Here is a 12,110-nt window from a genome sequence, read left to right as displayed (position 1 = left end):
CCTCGCAGCCTCCCACCTTCCTCTTATTTTACGAAAATAGTTCACCGAAATGTGTTTCTGAAAATATTTTAGGCGAGAAATAAGCTATGCAGTTCCTGAATCTGTCTTTATTTTAGATCGACAACGGTCAGTTTAAAACATTTTCAAGAGCTTGAGGGCGGCGGCCCGTCTCTCGAAACTCGCCACACCGCGATGGCATGGCTTCTTACATAGACAATAAATGGGAACATTCCCTCCGGGTAAAGGATGAACTCAGGCAGGAAATTGTTTAGTTCCCGGTGTGTCCAGGACTTCCACAACATGAACAAAGCAATAATAGTGTTTATTACGGCCACGAATGATGAAACATTATCGGTGTAAATGCAGCGATTGCCGGTAAGATTTCTCTTTCACCCCGACTGCATTACGTCCATGATCCCAAACTGTTCGCCACAATCCTGATCCAATAGTAAATTGACAAATTTTTCAAACCGTAGACCAGAGCTTTAATTGTCTGTCACTGATGTGAGCAATAACAGAGAGAAAATGGATTATAGAAATTGTGATGGGAATTTTTTTATTTAGTGGTTTATTTAAGGGTTAATTAGAAGTTTGAATAGTTATAACCCTAACCCTTACAATATTCCATGTGTCATGAGGTTATCTGTCGCTACTGCTAGCCTGTTTTGGACTCCTTATTTATAAATTACTCAGAGCTCTGTTAGGAGTGGTATTATTTCTCACCAGGAAATCATAAACTGATTTCCACCACAGAAATGACAGTCTACACTCATATAGTTGTGATATCACTAACATAACCAACCTTCTTCTTCAATTCGACACTCTGTAGTCATTTCTAGATATATTGTTTCACCCTCACATTGCCATAATCTTATTGGGTTTTCTGCCCTTTCAAGGAATCTTGATGGAAGACTTCATTGGAAAATCTTGACTCCATGGCATGATGAAAATTGATAAAGTCCTTTTCAACACTGAAATGAAGATTGCAAATGGACGCAATGCTGCTGAAACATTCCCAGGACTCCTGCACAACTGCCCTGTGGCAGTGAAACGAGTTCCCAAACATATGTCCAAAAAAGAATTGGAGATGGCTTATTTTCTGTGTTCAAAAAATGTACTAGTGGAACATTTGTTGCCAACCCATTTCTGTGTTAGAAGATGCTTACTTTGCCTATTTTGTCTCCCCTCTCTGTAAATTCAGCCTGAGTGAACTGGTTGAAAACGAGAATCTTCCAGAGAGACAAAACCTTACCAAGCAGTGACGACAAGAAATCTGCCAGGAGTTATTGCTGGGACTTGGGGAGCTTCACCTTTTGCACTTTTGAATTTTGAAACCTGAAGCCTAAAAAACATTTTGTTTTGTAAAAGTTTAAAGATGGAATAACCGGTATTATGCATTTTGATTATGTTTGGTTGTGATTTTGTAGATGGCCTTTAATGGGCATATGAATAAGGAGTATTTTTGCTTTTCTACAGACGTCAACAACAAACTGTATATCACAGACTGTGGAGCAAGCAGAATAAAGGATCTTGCACAGACCACTTGCTACAGTTACGAGGATGTTGGAGGCCCACAATACACGTACAAGAAGGAATCTGATATCCAAGTGAGTTGAGCTTGAAAATGTTCATTTAAACGTAATTCATGATGCCATTTCGAACCATGACCACTGAGTTTGGATTTCTCAAATGTAATAATATAAAATATACCATATCAAGTTGTCCTGCATAGTCAGAAGAACTCATTATTTATTTTTATTTTTATTATTATTGTTCCTTATTTTTTTACAGTTTGACTAGGTAAATGCAAATAGTTCAATGCAAAGAGCAGTTTTGGTGACTGTTAGATGACATTTTTTCAATTTCTTCCAATACATTTTAGGTAGCGGGGTGCTTGGTGCATTACATCCTGACTGATGATCCCGATCAAACCAGAACACCCTACTCCAGTGATCCCCTTGGGCTGTCTCACAATGTCCAAACAGGCAACTTCACTCAGAAAAATGGATGAACCTAAAGGATATTATTACCAGAATGCTGAAAAGTTCATTTGAAGAATGTCCAACCATTGAGGAATGCCTTCAGATTTTCACATGTAAGTGCCACCCTAAATATTCTCTATTTTTTATTTGAAGTTCATTCCATGCCAACTCACTCAGAATTCAGAACCCCTCTTCGTTCATGTCATGAAGGGGTGGGGCTGGGATGCAGTGTCTGCTGCGGGGGTTGGTGTGGAGCTGTGGGACCTGTGTTAGTCTTGTCCTGGACTTGTTGCTCAAAGGAGCAGCACGGGGGTTGGGGAAGGTAGAGTCGTTTGCACATCGTTCATTTCAATGAGCTACCCCTCCAGTTACCATGGCGATCTACCCCGGTAAGAAGTGAACCAGCGTTGTAGGACAGAAAACCCAGAGTTAATGCTGAAGTTACCTCGCTAAGCCCAAATCCTGCTTCCTAGGACAGGCCTCCGGTGTCTCCAGTTTGTATTCAATGTACATAATCATATAGAATACACTTATAATAATCACAAAACTGTTCATATTTAGCGTAGTGGGCCAAATCTCAAAAATTCATGACTTAAAAAGTATTTGGATTCCAGCTATAGTATTTTACGAGGTCCAATGAATTTAAGATACATTTTTACATACATTTTTCAAGAAATTCCATGACATGAACTGGGAGGGCCAAGGTGAACTGGTATGGCATGACCCCATGTGTGTGTATGATTCTGTGCATTGGAAAAATGTTATCCTTAGAACACTACGGTGGAAACAATGAACTGTTTTAATATATTTACAGGTTTCACACAACAGTCAGTACAGTGGAACCACAACCAACTCTGGCAGTGTGAATATAAATGAAGGAAGTTAATGTTTCTGTGAGTGAATTGGTGATTAGTGTTTACATAACCGGAGGTGGCAAAAAATGCATTTGGTAAATGTGTTTGAAGAAAGGTAGTGCCGTAAAAATGTATTCTTTTACTATTTTGAAAAAATGTTTGTTTATTTCAGAGCACTTTGTTTATTTCAGGTTACCCTGACCCTGGAAATGTCAGATGAAGAGGAACAGGAACAACCAGCAGAAGCAGAAACATCTTCCGACGACACCGAAGAGGAATTATCTGTGCGTGAAATAGTAATTAGGAAGACAATTGCAAAACCAATTCCTAAAAAGTAGACAAATGTATGAAAATAGTGTGGCTATTAATTTTTAATACTATTATTTTTTGCAAATTGTTTCTTCAGAAAGGGAAGTAATCCAAGGAAGACCACCTTCAAAAACCCCAACGCCAATGGACATTCAAGTGAAAACTTCGTCAAACATTCGACATCAGCGGATCTATGACAAGAAAAATTACAAGACATCTGAAAAAGAAGCATCAGGTTAAACCTGAAGTGGCAAAGGCACTTGCACACAGGCAAGTTTCAGCCATGCACAATCATCTTTTGAGCAAAATTAGGAACCTTGGAAACTACAACCATAACTGATCAGTCGTGAAATCTGGGAAAGGACAAATTGTACCTTAAAGGCAAGCAACCTGTCAATCAACAGCAACAGACTACCTGCCTTGCAAGTTTTGCTTCGCTATGTACGTCACAACAGACCTCAGGAGACATTGAAAGTGGTGCAAACTACAAGTTAAAGAGGACAGCCATTTCCATTGTTAGGAGTACAGCAAAAGCAAGAGATATACTCTCAGTTTAAGAGTGTGTGTGGATTTAAAAGCACTTTAAATAAACTTTGGCTTAACAAAGCTCTGTATTGCTTTTATGTTTTTTATTTGTAGTTATAACCTGAAAATTGTATAATACACTGGAAAAAAATATATCGTATTTGCACACAAATGATTTAGTCAAATCAATGCTGCAATATCAATTAACACTCACTTGCCAGTATCAAGTAAATTTGACTTACCATAAAACATAACAGTTGTAAAGACATTAAGTAGCATTTACTTAATTACATTGAAGTTTTAAGTTATAGTTATTTAAAATTAATTTAAAATGAAGTAAAATCTACTTGTTTTTCATAGACAGGAACATAATTGTCCTCAAAATTTTAAATATATTTTATATATATATATATATAGTATTTGCTGTTATGAAGTAGATTTTAATTATTTTCTTGTGCTTCACATTTTAATTTACTTGGTTGCATTCCGTTACATTACTCACTAAAATTAGGTAATCATTGCCAGTTTTCTTTTGATAAATGTTACCAAATTAATTTAACCAATACTCATTTAATATATATTTATCACATACCACACAACTAAATAATAATGCAATTAAACTGTTTATTTGTCATTTAAAACAGTTCAACAAACAAGAACCGTCAAAGTAAATCCACTACTGTGAATTGAATTGCCCAATACAGTATACATTATATTACAGTATTTTAAAAATCTTCAATGCAGTGAGGATTGTGCTTCCTTATTTATGTGAAGCAAAAGTTGAACATATATTCAACTGTAGTCATAATCTTTAAAAACACAATTAACAGTTTCGTGCTTTTTCAGATGAGTCTCGAGGTGTTCAAAATATTGCTTCTGTGTTAAAACTCCATGAATTACATACAAGACACAAAAATGAAACTATCTGCCATGCCTGTGTATGATTTCTAGACAAATGTGCATGAATGCCCCCCAACTTTTAAATAAACAAGGACAATCTGAGTACAAGCAGGGTAGTGACCAGCCTTGACCAGTGTGTAGATCCTTCAACCTACAATGTTTTATGAGCTCTAAACGTTTTGATGACCTAAAATTGCATCTTTTGCATGACCACCTCATATCATAAGAGGCCTACTTCTCCCTGATGGATATCTCCTCCACCCTAGACCTCAACTCCAACTGTCTACAAAGTCCACTGGCTCCTCCAAAGGGCACCCTGAAAGTGAAGAGACACAATTTGCCGTATTAAAACAATGGTCTAAAATATTCAGCCACAATTTTAATATTTCGTTATGATGGATGAATAAGGGACAATAACAAAACAATATTATATCATTATTATTTTCTACTTGCCTGAATGATGAGAATAATTTTCTGTTCTGATTTGCTTCCTGTTGATAGATAGAAAAATATTTTAATAAGACTTAATAAGAAACAAACTGTATCATGATCAAACGTAAATGAACATTTTGTTTGTCTATGCTAAATCAAGCAATTAATACATAACATTTCAACAGATTTATTTGCGAGTAGAACTTGTAATGAACAATCGATTCTTTTATTGAATTACAAAAACATGAATGCTGAGTAAAATTGGTATCGAAAGTATCGGTCCGTACATCATAAGCTTGCTGTGGGCTTCACACCACACGGCACAGCCGTGCTACTAGCCGTGCTAACTAGCTTCTTGTCAAAATTTGCAAGCTGGGGCTCTCAAAGACCTCTGGCGCTTCTGTCAGTAAACGTGTTTTAAAAACCTATTCTCGGGCGTTTCTCCCAAAAATTCATCAGTAGCCGTTTTTAGACAGAGGCCGGCGAAATCTATCTCCCCCTCATTCTCAATGCACAATATTAATTCACTAACGTAATGTTACTTCAGTCAGTGTCACTGCCAAAAGTTTTACAGACAACAAAACCATGTTCTACTATGTTGATGTCAGTTGATTAACATTATACAGTTACGCTGGTGTTGTTTAATATCCTAACTTTAGTTATTTTTATTAGGGGAAAAACTGCAGCCCTCCCACTTACAGGCCAGCACGGACCAATGTGACGTTATGCTAACTTTAAATTAACTTATGAACAGTAATATATCTTGCGTCAAACTATCAAAATACATGCAGACTTATATATTATCACAAATTTAAAACAGAACAGTAATAACTTACCTGCGAAATGACTGTCGTACTGTTACACCTTGCTCTGTGATCCTGTAACGCCCGGAGCAGAGCCAGTCCTGTTGTACTGTGCGCATGCGTCGTGCATCAATTCAAAACGCTACACTTTCAGAGTAAAGTTTAAATAGTATGAGGAAACCGAAGTAAAACTTACTCTTCCCCCATAATTCATGTATTGCATTAATAAAATGTTTAATTTTACTTAAGAAACTCTAGTTCTCACTGAATCTTTAAAATACGGTAGAAATTATGACAGTTACTCTAATAGAGTTTACTGCACCAAAAAGTCAAATTTTTCAGTGTACGAACATTGTTGGGCACTGAAAACACTGTAGAAATATACAGAAAAACAGACAGCCACAGGATAAGTGTCATTCAATACCATCCAACAGGGGACTTGTGTCATTTTGTACAGGCAAAGAGGGGACTAATACAACTCTATACAGTGGACCAACTTAACTGTTTTATAGCATTTCAGACAAAAGGCAACATATAAAGGCCTATTAGACAGTTTCAGTGTGAACCCTGATGCAGTATTGTTATGTGCATTCACATTTCTCAATCCCATTGTTATGATACCGCTCGGCTTGACCACCCTCAAATATACCTTCTCCATTTGCCAAACAAAAACATAACTTAATGTGACAGTATTTTTGTTATAACAATTTTGTATAACCACATGATTTTAGTGTTTTAATGACTTTAGTATTTCCACTGATGACCTAAACAGGGCCTAAAGCTATTCTGCAGAACAGCTAACCGTTATCAGGGGCCCTGTGCACATGATGTCTTGTATTACATGTTTTCAATGATGCATTATCTCCTGTGCCTTTAAAAGACTCAAGTCACAACAATGATTTGAGCACTTCCTCTGTAGCATCCTCACACGTTGTTGCATTGTAACTGCTCCTCTTGTACAAGATTAAAGAAAGACGTCGACTTTACTTATGTCTCCGATCTCCTCCTTGGGTGAATTTATTCGTTTACGGAAAAATTATTTTAACAATTTTGTATTGAGGTATTCAAATTAATAATTTTAATTTTATCCCAGTTGTTTTTCTTCCTCTAAATGACTTGATACTCTCCTGCCTTTCCGGTGGTTATTTATTTTAATAGTGTTTTTGCTTGAAACTTAAGACATCCACAAAAGGAGAACCACATTCTTCTTCGATAAGCTTAATAACAAACCTATTCAGCTTCTTTTAAAAAAAAAAAAAAGCCTTCTCATGAATGTTATTGATGTTACTGTTTTCTTGTACCAAAAAAGAAAACAAAATGATCTGCTGATTTATTTTTTGTGATTTAATTTAATTTAATTATTATTTTATTTTTTTAATTATGAAAATCAATATTATTGTTCTACTCTGTGGGTACCCTTTTATTTTGATACAGTGTAGAGCTGGAATCATGTAAGCTTAGCTTTCTCTATTTTGTAGTATCTTTTAAGAGACTGGCTTCTCCAGTCCCCCTGCAGTCTGAACGACCCTCTGACGATGCAGGCCATTCGTATTCATGAGTGTTGAATACGACGTGTGTGAGTTAATCCTTAGAATTCCTGCTCCGGTCTGCCAGGAGACTGTTAATTATTATTTTAAACACTCACACACCTCCAGGTCCACTCTTGGCAAAAATGAAAAAAATTTGCCAGCAGGCTTTAGGCATGATTTTAGCAAGATTCAAGGCAAGTCCAACAGGGGACTTGAAAAATGTCCCCTGTTGCATTTCAAGTCCCCTGTTAGTGTGAGTGTTACGATCCATAGGTCCACTGTTAGATAGTTACACTAGAGCACACACACACACACACACACACACACACACACACACCTTCCTCTTCCAGAAACCCACATCCCTACACACACACACACACACACATGCAAAAACACACACAATCGTCCCATTCCTTCGGCTTGACATGGCTTCTGGAGATCAGCGCTATTTTCTCTTTTTGCACACCTGGGCGGCTTTCAGGATTGGTTCAAACAAATGTCACAGTGTAGCATGGTAATGTTGGCTTTTAGACGTCCAGTATGGAAAATCTCTGCAAATGTGGCATGAGGTGGTGTGTTGTTGGCCTGAGTGGCGGTGTGAACGGCCTCGTTGGCCGTCGTTCTGAAGGGCGAGTTCATAAAACTCCTGTCATGGGTATTTGAAGGCAGAGCCTGTAATTCTAATCAAATAACATTTTTTTGACATATTGAATATTTCATGACAACATCAAACATGATGTGATTGATTAAGACGAGGTGCTCATTTTGTGTGTATGTGTTTAATCATGAATAATACAGAATAAGTTTATAAAATATGCATTTCTAAAGGCGTGGAAGGATAAGTGAACGGAGACACCAACCATGAGGTAAATGGGCAAATATTACGCCTGGTTCACACCGGCTGCGGAAGCGCCGTGAATAGGCGCGGAGTGGAGCCCGCTTCCTTCCGGCGCCCTTGTTAAGCGATAGTGTAGTTCAGACCGTCTCGCGCCGTGAAGCGATCGTTTCGGCGTCTGCTCTATTTTTTGCGCGTGCCACGAGCAAATGCATCAATTCTGGCAGGAAATCACACAGAGAAACACGAGACAATCCGGTCAATTTTCAAAATAAAATACCGCGATTGACAAATGCGATCACATTTGTGTATCTAAACTCGCACTGGGAAACAGGAAGAGAAAATACATTTAATAAATGTGAAGAGTAGATAAACAAATATGTGTATTTCAACTGTATATCTACACTACTACTGTCTACTACCATACACACTCTCTCTGTCTGTGTGTGTGTATCTCTCTGAGAGAATTTATCCGGAGAACTGGGCCAACGGTTAAAATATGCATAAAACATTCACTAGAATGGAACCTGCTGTAGTCTAGCCTGAACCCCAAACCTCCTTCTGGACCGCGTGGACGTAAACTCACTTGTGTGTCATCAAGGGAGATTCCTGCAGAGGTGATCTTTGCTTTTACACTTTTATCACTGTATCCTTCAGTTTCCACATGCAGCTCAGGAGAAGAAGGATGAGGTGAAGAAGAGGAGGAGCCGCAGGGGAAGGGGCTGATGGTGGCCTGGAGAAACCAATTGCCTTCACACAAGTGGACACGTGGAGCTGCCTGACCTAGAGCCCATGGAGGTGGAGAAGATGGTGGCCTTTAAAAAGCATGATTTTATGTCACTAACTGTTTTTGTCTGTTGGAAACCATAGTTCTCCCTCCCAAAAAACCCCACTCCAGCAAATGTTTTTTTTTTTTTTTTTTACCGATTTATATTTCTGTGGACTGGAGACGCACATGTGGCCACAATGTATAGATCTGTTTTTTTTTTCCATACACGGATATCGGCACAAACAAAAAGTATAGAAGTGGAACTTCCTCCCGCATAAAATTTAGAAAGAAATAATATGAGAAGTTTTCAAAATTGACTCCAGAATATTGTTCATTAAGCCAGTTACTGCCATTAGAGAGCAGGAAAGCAAACAGCAGTTGAAACATTTAGAGTGTCATTTCTGCTTTCTGTCTTGCCGGACTGACGCAGGCGGCGGAGTAATATAGCACCTTTACACTTCATTGCCTCATAAATCCTAATACATTTTCATAAATGAACTGCCGCTCTCTTACTTAGCTTGCTGTGTTCATTAGGCTGTTTGACTGCAGACGGATTCATCTACCAATGCCCCTGAGCCGGTGCTGCGCGGCCGCCGGGACCCATTTCAAACGCGCCGCCGTCGCCCTCACAGGATTACAAGCTCGCGTTCCCCCGTTTCCATCACTTCAAATCAAATGTTGCTTTAGCTGGCTAGCAGAGATGCGTGGCGCGTGTACGTGCAGTGTGTATTTTTATGAGTGAGTGGAAGATGGCGTCTGGTTTGGAATCCTCAGTGATGACTGTAAATATGAGCTATGGCTCTATTTTTTGTGAACTTAAGTGATCATTGCTGGATGTGAAATTTCATCTCCTCGAGGAGGAGATGAAAAGAAAGTTGGTGGATATCACGTCACCATGTCTTTCTTCATGATTAAGCATGTGTTCTCGTTGTTGTTTTTTGGCTCATTTCAGCATGTGGAATATTGAGGTGGCCACAAAAGAAGGCAATTAAAGACAACAATCATTTCCCACGATTTGTGAAGCAATTTTCCTTCATGTTAAAGCCACAAGGACACTCTTTGATACACCATCATCAAAAACGGACTCAGTGCAGGAGGCCGAGGCCAATCGGTGCAAACGCGTTCCTTTTCTTCTCCTAACACAAAGGCGTGTTTTCTCTCAGAGGGGGTTCGATGACACGGGCATTCGTGTTTCGGCCTTGCTTTGTGAGTCATCTGGATGAATGATGAGGACTTGGCAATGCTGGCACGGGCATGACACGCTAGATTTGCCGTGGAAATGTGCCGTGGCAAACCCTCAAAGAGACATCAAGGTCTTTTGCATTGGAGTGGAGGCATAGGGGGAGAGAGAGGGAAGTGGTGAGGGAGGTTCTGGGAGAGGAAGGTGTGTGTGTGTGTGGGGGGGGGCACTGCTTCTTTTTCATGCATAACCGTGTAATGGTTTTACCTATAAAAAGGGGGTCGCCCCCCATATTTAAAGCTACAGTTGTTAGCTTAAATATAAATAAGATAATTGTAACATTTGCAGAAACACTAAATCCTGACGGTAATACATGAGACGGAAACAAAAATCTGGTTCCTCCTTTAAGTTCTCTTATTGGCATTTACAAGATTCTATCCCACTCTAAGAATGACAACCAATGGGAGCTGAGGAGTCGCTCACTGCTGGTATACTAATAAGCGTGTTTACTGTACTGTTTAGCTGTATATTGATGGCGGTTGTGACCCGGCTGGTAGTTTTAACTTGACTGTTTTCAACATGGCGGCCAGGTGACAAACGTTCTTTCTCAAAAGTTATGATGATGATTCGGAGTAAAATGCACCCTAGGTCATTATCAGGTCAACAAGTGTTGACAAGTGTTAACCTGATAATACAAGCATCTGTAAAAATGTGTTGACCTGATTATACAAGCATTTATAAAAATTCTGTGAAACTTTTTCATACTCTCGCGTGAAACTCGCGTGACGGAAACAGCTTGGTAAACACGGAAGTGGCATCTACGCAGTGGTAGCGTTAGCATCCGAGGATAGAAGCTATCAGGCAAGTGTTTTAAATAAACTCCTGATGTACTTACCAACTTTCAAATGCCTCGTTTTGTGAGTACAGACCCTATGTGTACTACTGCAGAAGTTTGGTAACATTCCATGCATTATTAGTGGGGTAATTTACGAGATATACAAGATGTACCATCGCGCTAGTACTAAGCCATTTGGCTGATAGCCCTATCTTGACCAATGTTGAGCATCGCTAGAAATGCTTCCGAGGGGGTGTTTGGCTGGATGTCATGGTGGAAATGACCTAGGGTGCATTTTACTCCGAACCATCACTTTAACGAGCACACTAAAAGATGTTTGTAAATATGTTTACGGTGAGTAATAGACAAAGCAGGATCAAACTGTCAAACTTAATGCTGATAACACTCCTTGGCTCTGATTGTTTTTTTTTAGGCGCTGCAGATTTTTGTAAATGCCGTCAGTAGCCCTAAAAGGAGGCAGAGGAACCTGATATTTTTCACAAATTATACGTCTTGTTTACTGTCATGTGATGATGCAACTGTAGCCTCTGTAGACCAGAGTTTATTTGGTCAAAACGGATCCTTAGTGTTCTCCATGAAGTTAGATGGAAGTGATATTAAAGTCCCATTCGGCAAGTCTTGCGGATGGAGGGCACTCTGTCAGATTTTGAATGTTTACAACTCTCCCCCACGACCACCGAGCTCCTTCCCCTCGACTTCGTGCCCTTTGAAATCCCTTAGATCACGCCACCTTTGGACAGGATGATCCGGGCTCTGTCGATATTTGCCAAACAAACAACAGGCTCTACGTGCACGTAGAGGCACGCTTTTTTTCTAAAACCAGATGATTTATGCTGTTCTATCGGAGCGTAGTGTCGGCTTCAGTGAATATGATCAAAAAAATGTTGCCGACTGGGACTTTAAAAAGGCCTTTTGCTAGTCAGCAATCAGTCGCATGGTAACCGATGGCCTTTTACACACGAAAATGCGAAATACCCTCACCTGCGAAAATGGTGTATTTAGGGCGTTTACTGTGAAAGGTAAGAAGGGAATGAGGAAGGAGGAGGAAAGTGTGCGGTCCTGAATACAGAGCCTCTGAGTTGATATAAATATGAAAGTGCACCTCAACCCGCCATTTATTCGTGGTGCGTAGCTAA

General features: G+C 39.3%; 1 long non-coding RNA gene across 1 annotated transcript; it reads left to right on the top strand.

Moving 5' to 3' along the window:
- Positions 1-1,841: 1,841 nt before the first annotated feature.
- On the top strand, positions 1,842-3,314 carry LOC311027826. The gene is made up of 3 exons (XR_014598639.1): positions 1,842-2,095; positions 3,028-3,120; positions 3,243-3,314. It is a non-coding gene; the product is annotated as an uncharacterized lncRNA (long non-coding RNA).
- The last annotated feature ends 8,796 nt before the right edge of the window (positions 3,315-12,110 follow it).

The sequence above is a fragment of the Eutrigla gurnardus genome (genome assembly GCF_963514095.1).
Source record: "Eutrigla gurnardus genome assembly, chromosome: 17".
NCBI lineage: Eukaryota > Metazoa > Chordata > Actinopteri > Perciformes > Triglidae > Eutrigla > Eutrigla gurnardus.
Note: the sequence above shows the minus strand (reverse complement) of the source record. Positions and strands in the feature narration are given on the sequence as shown.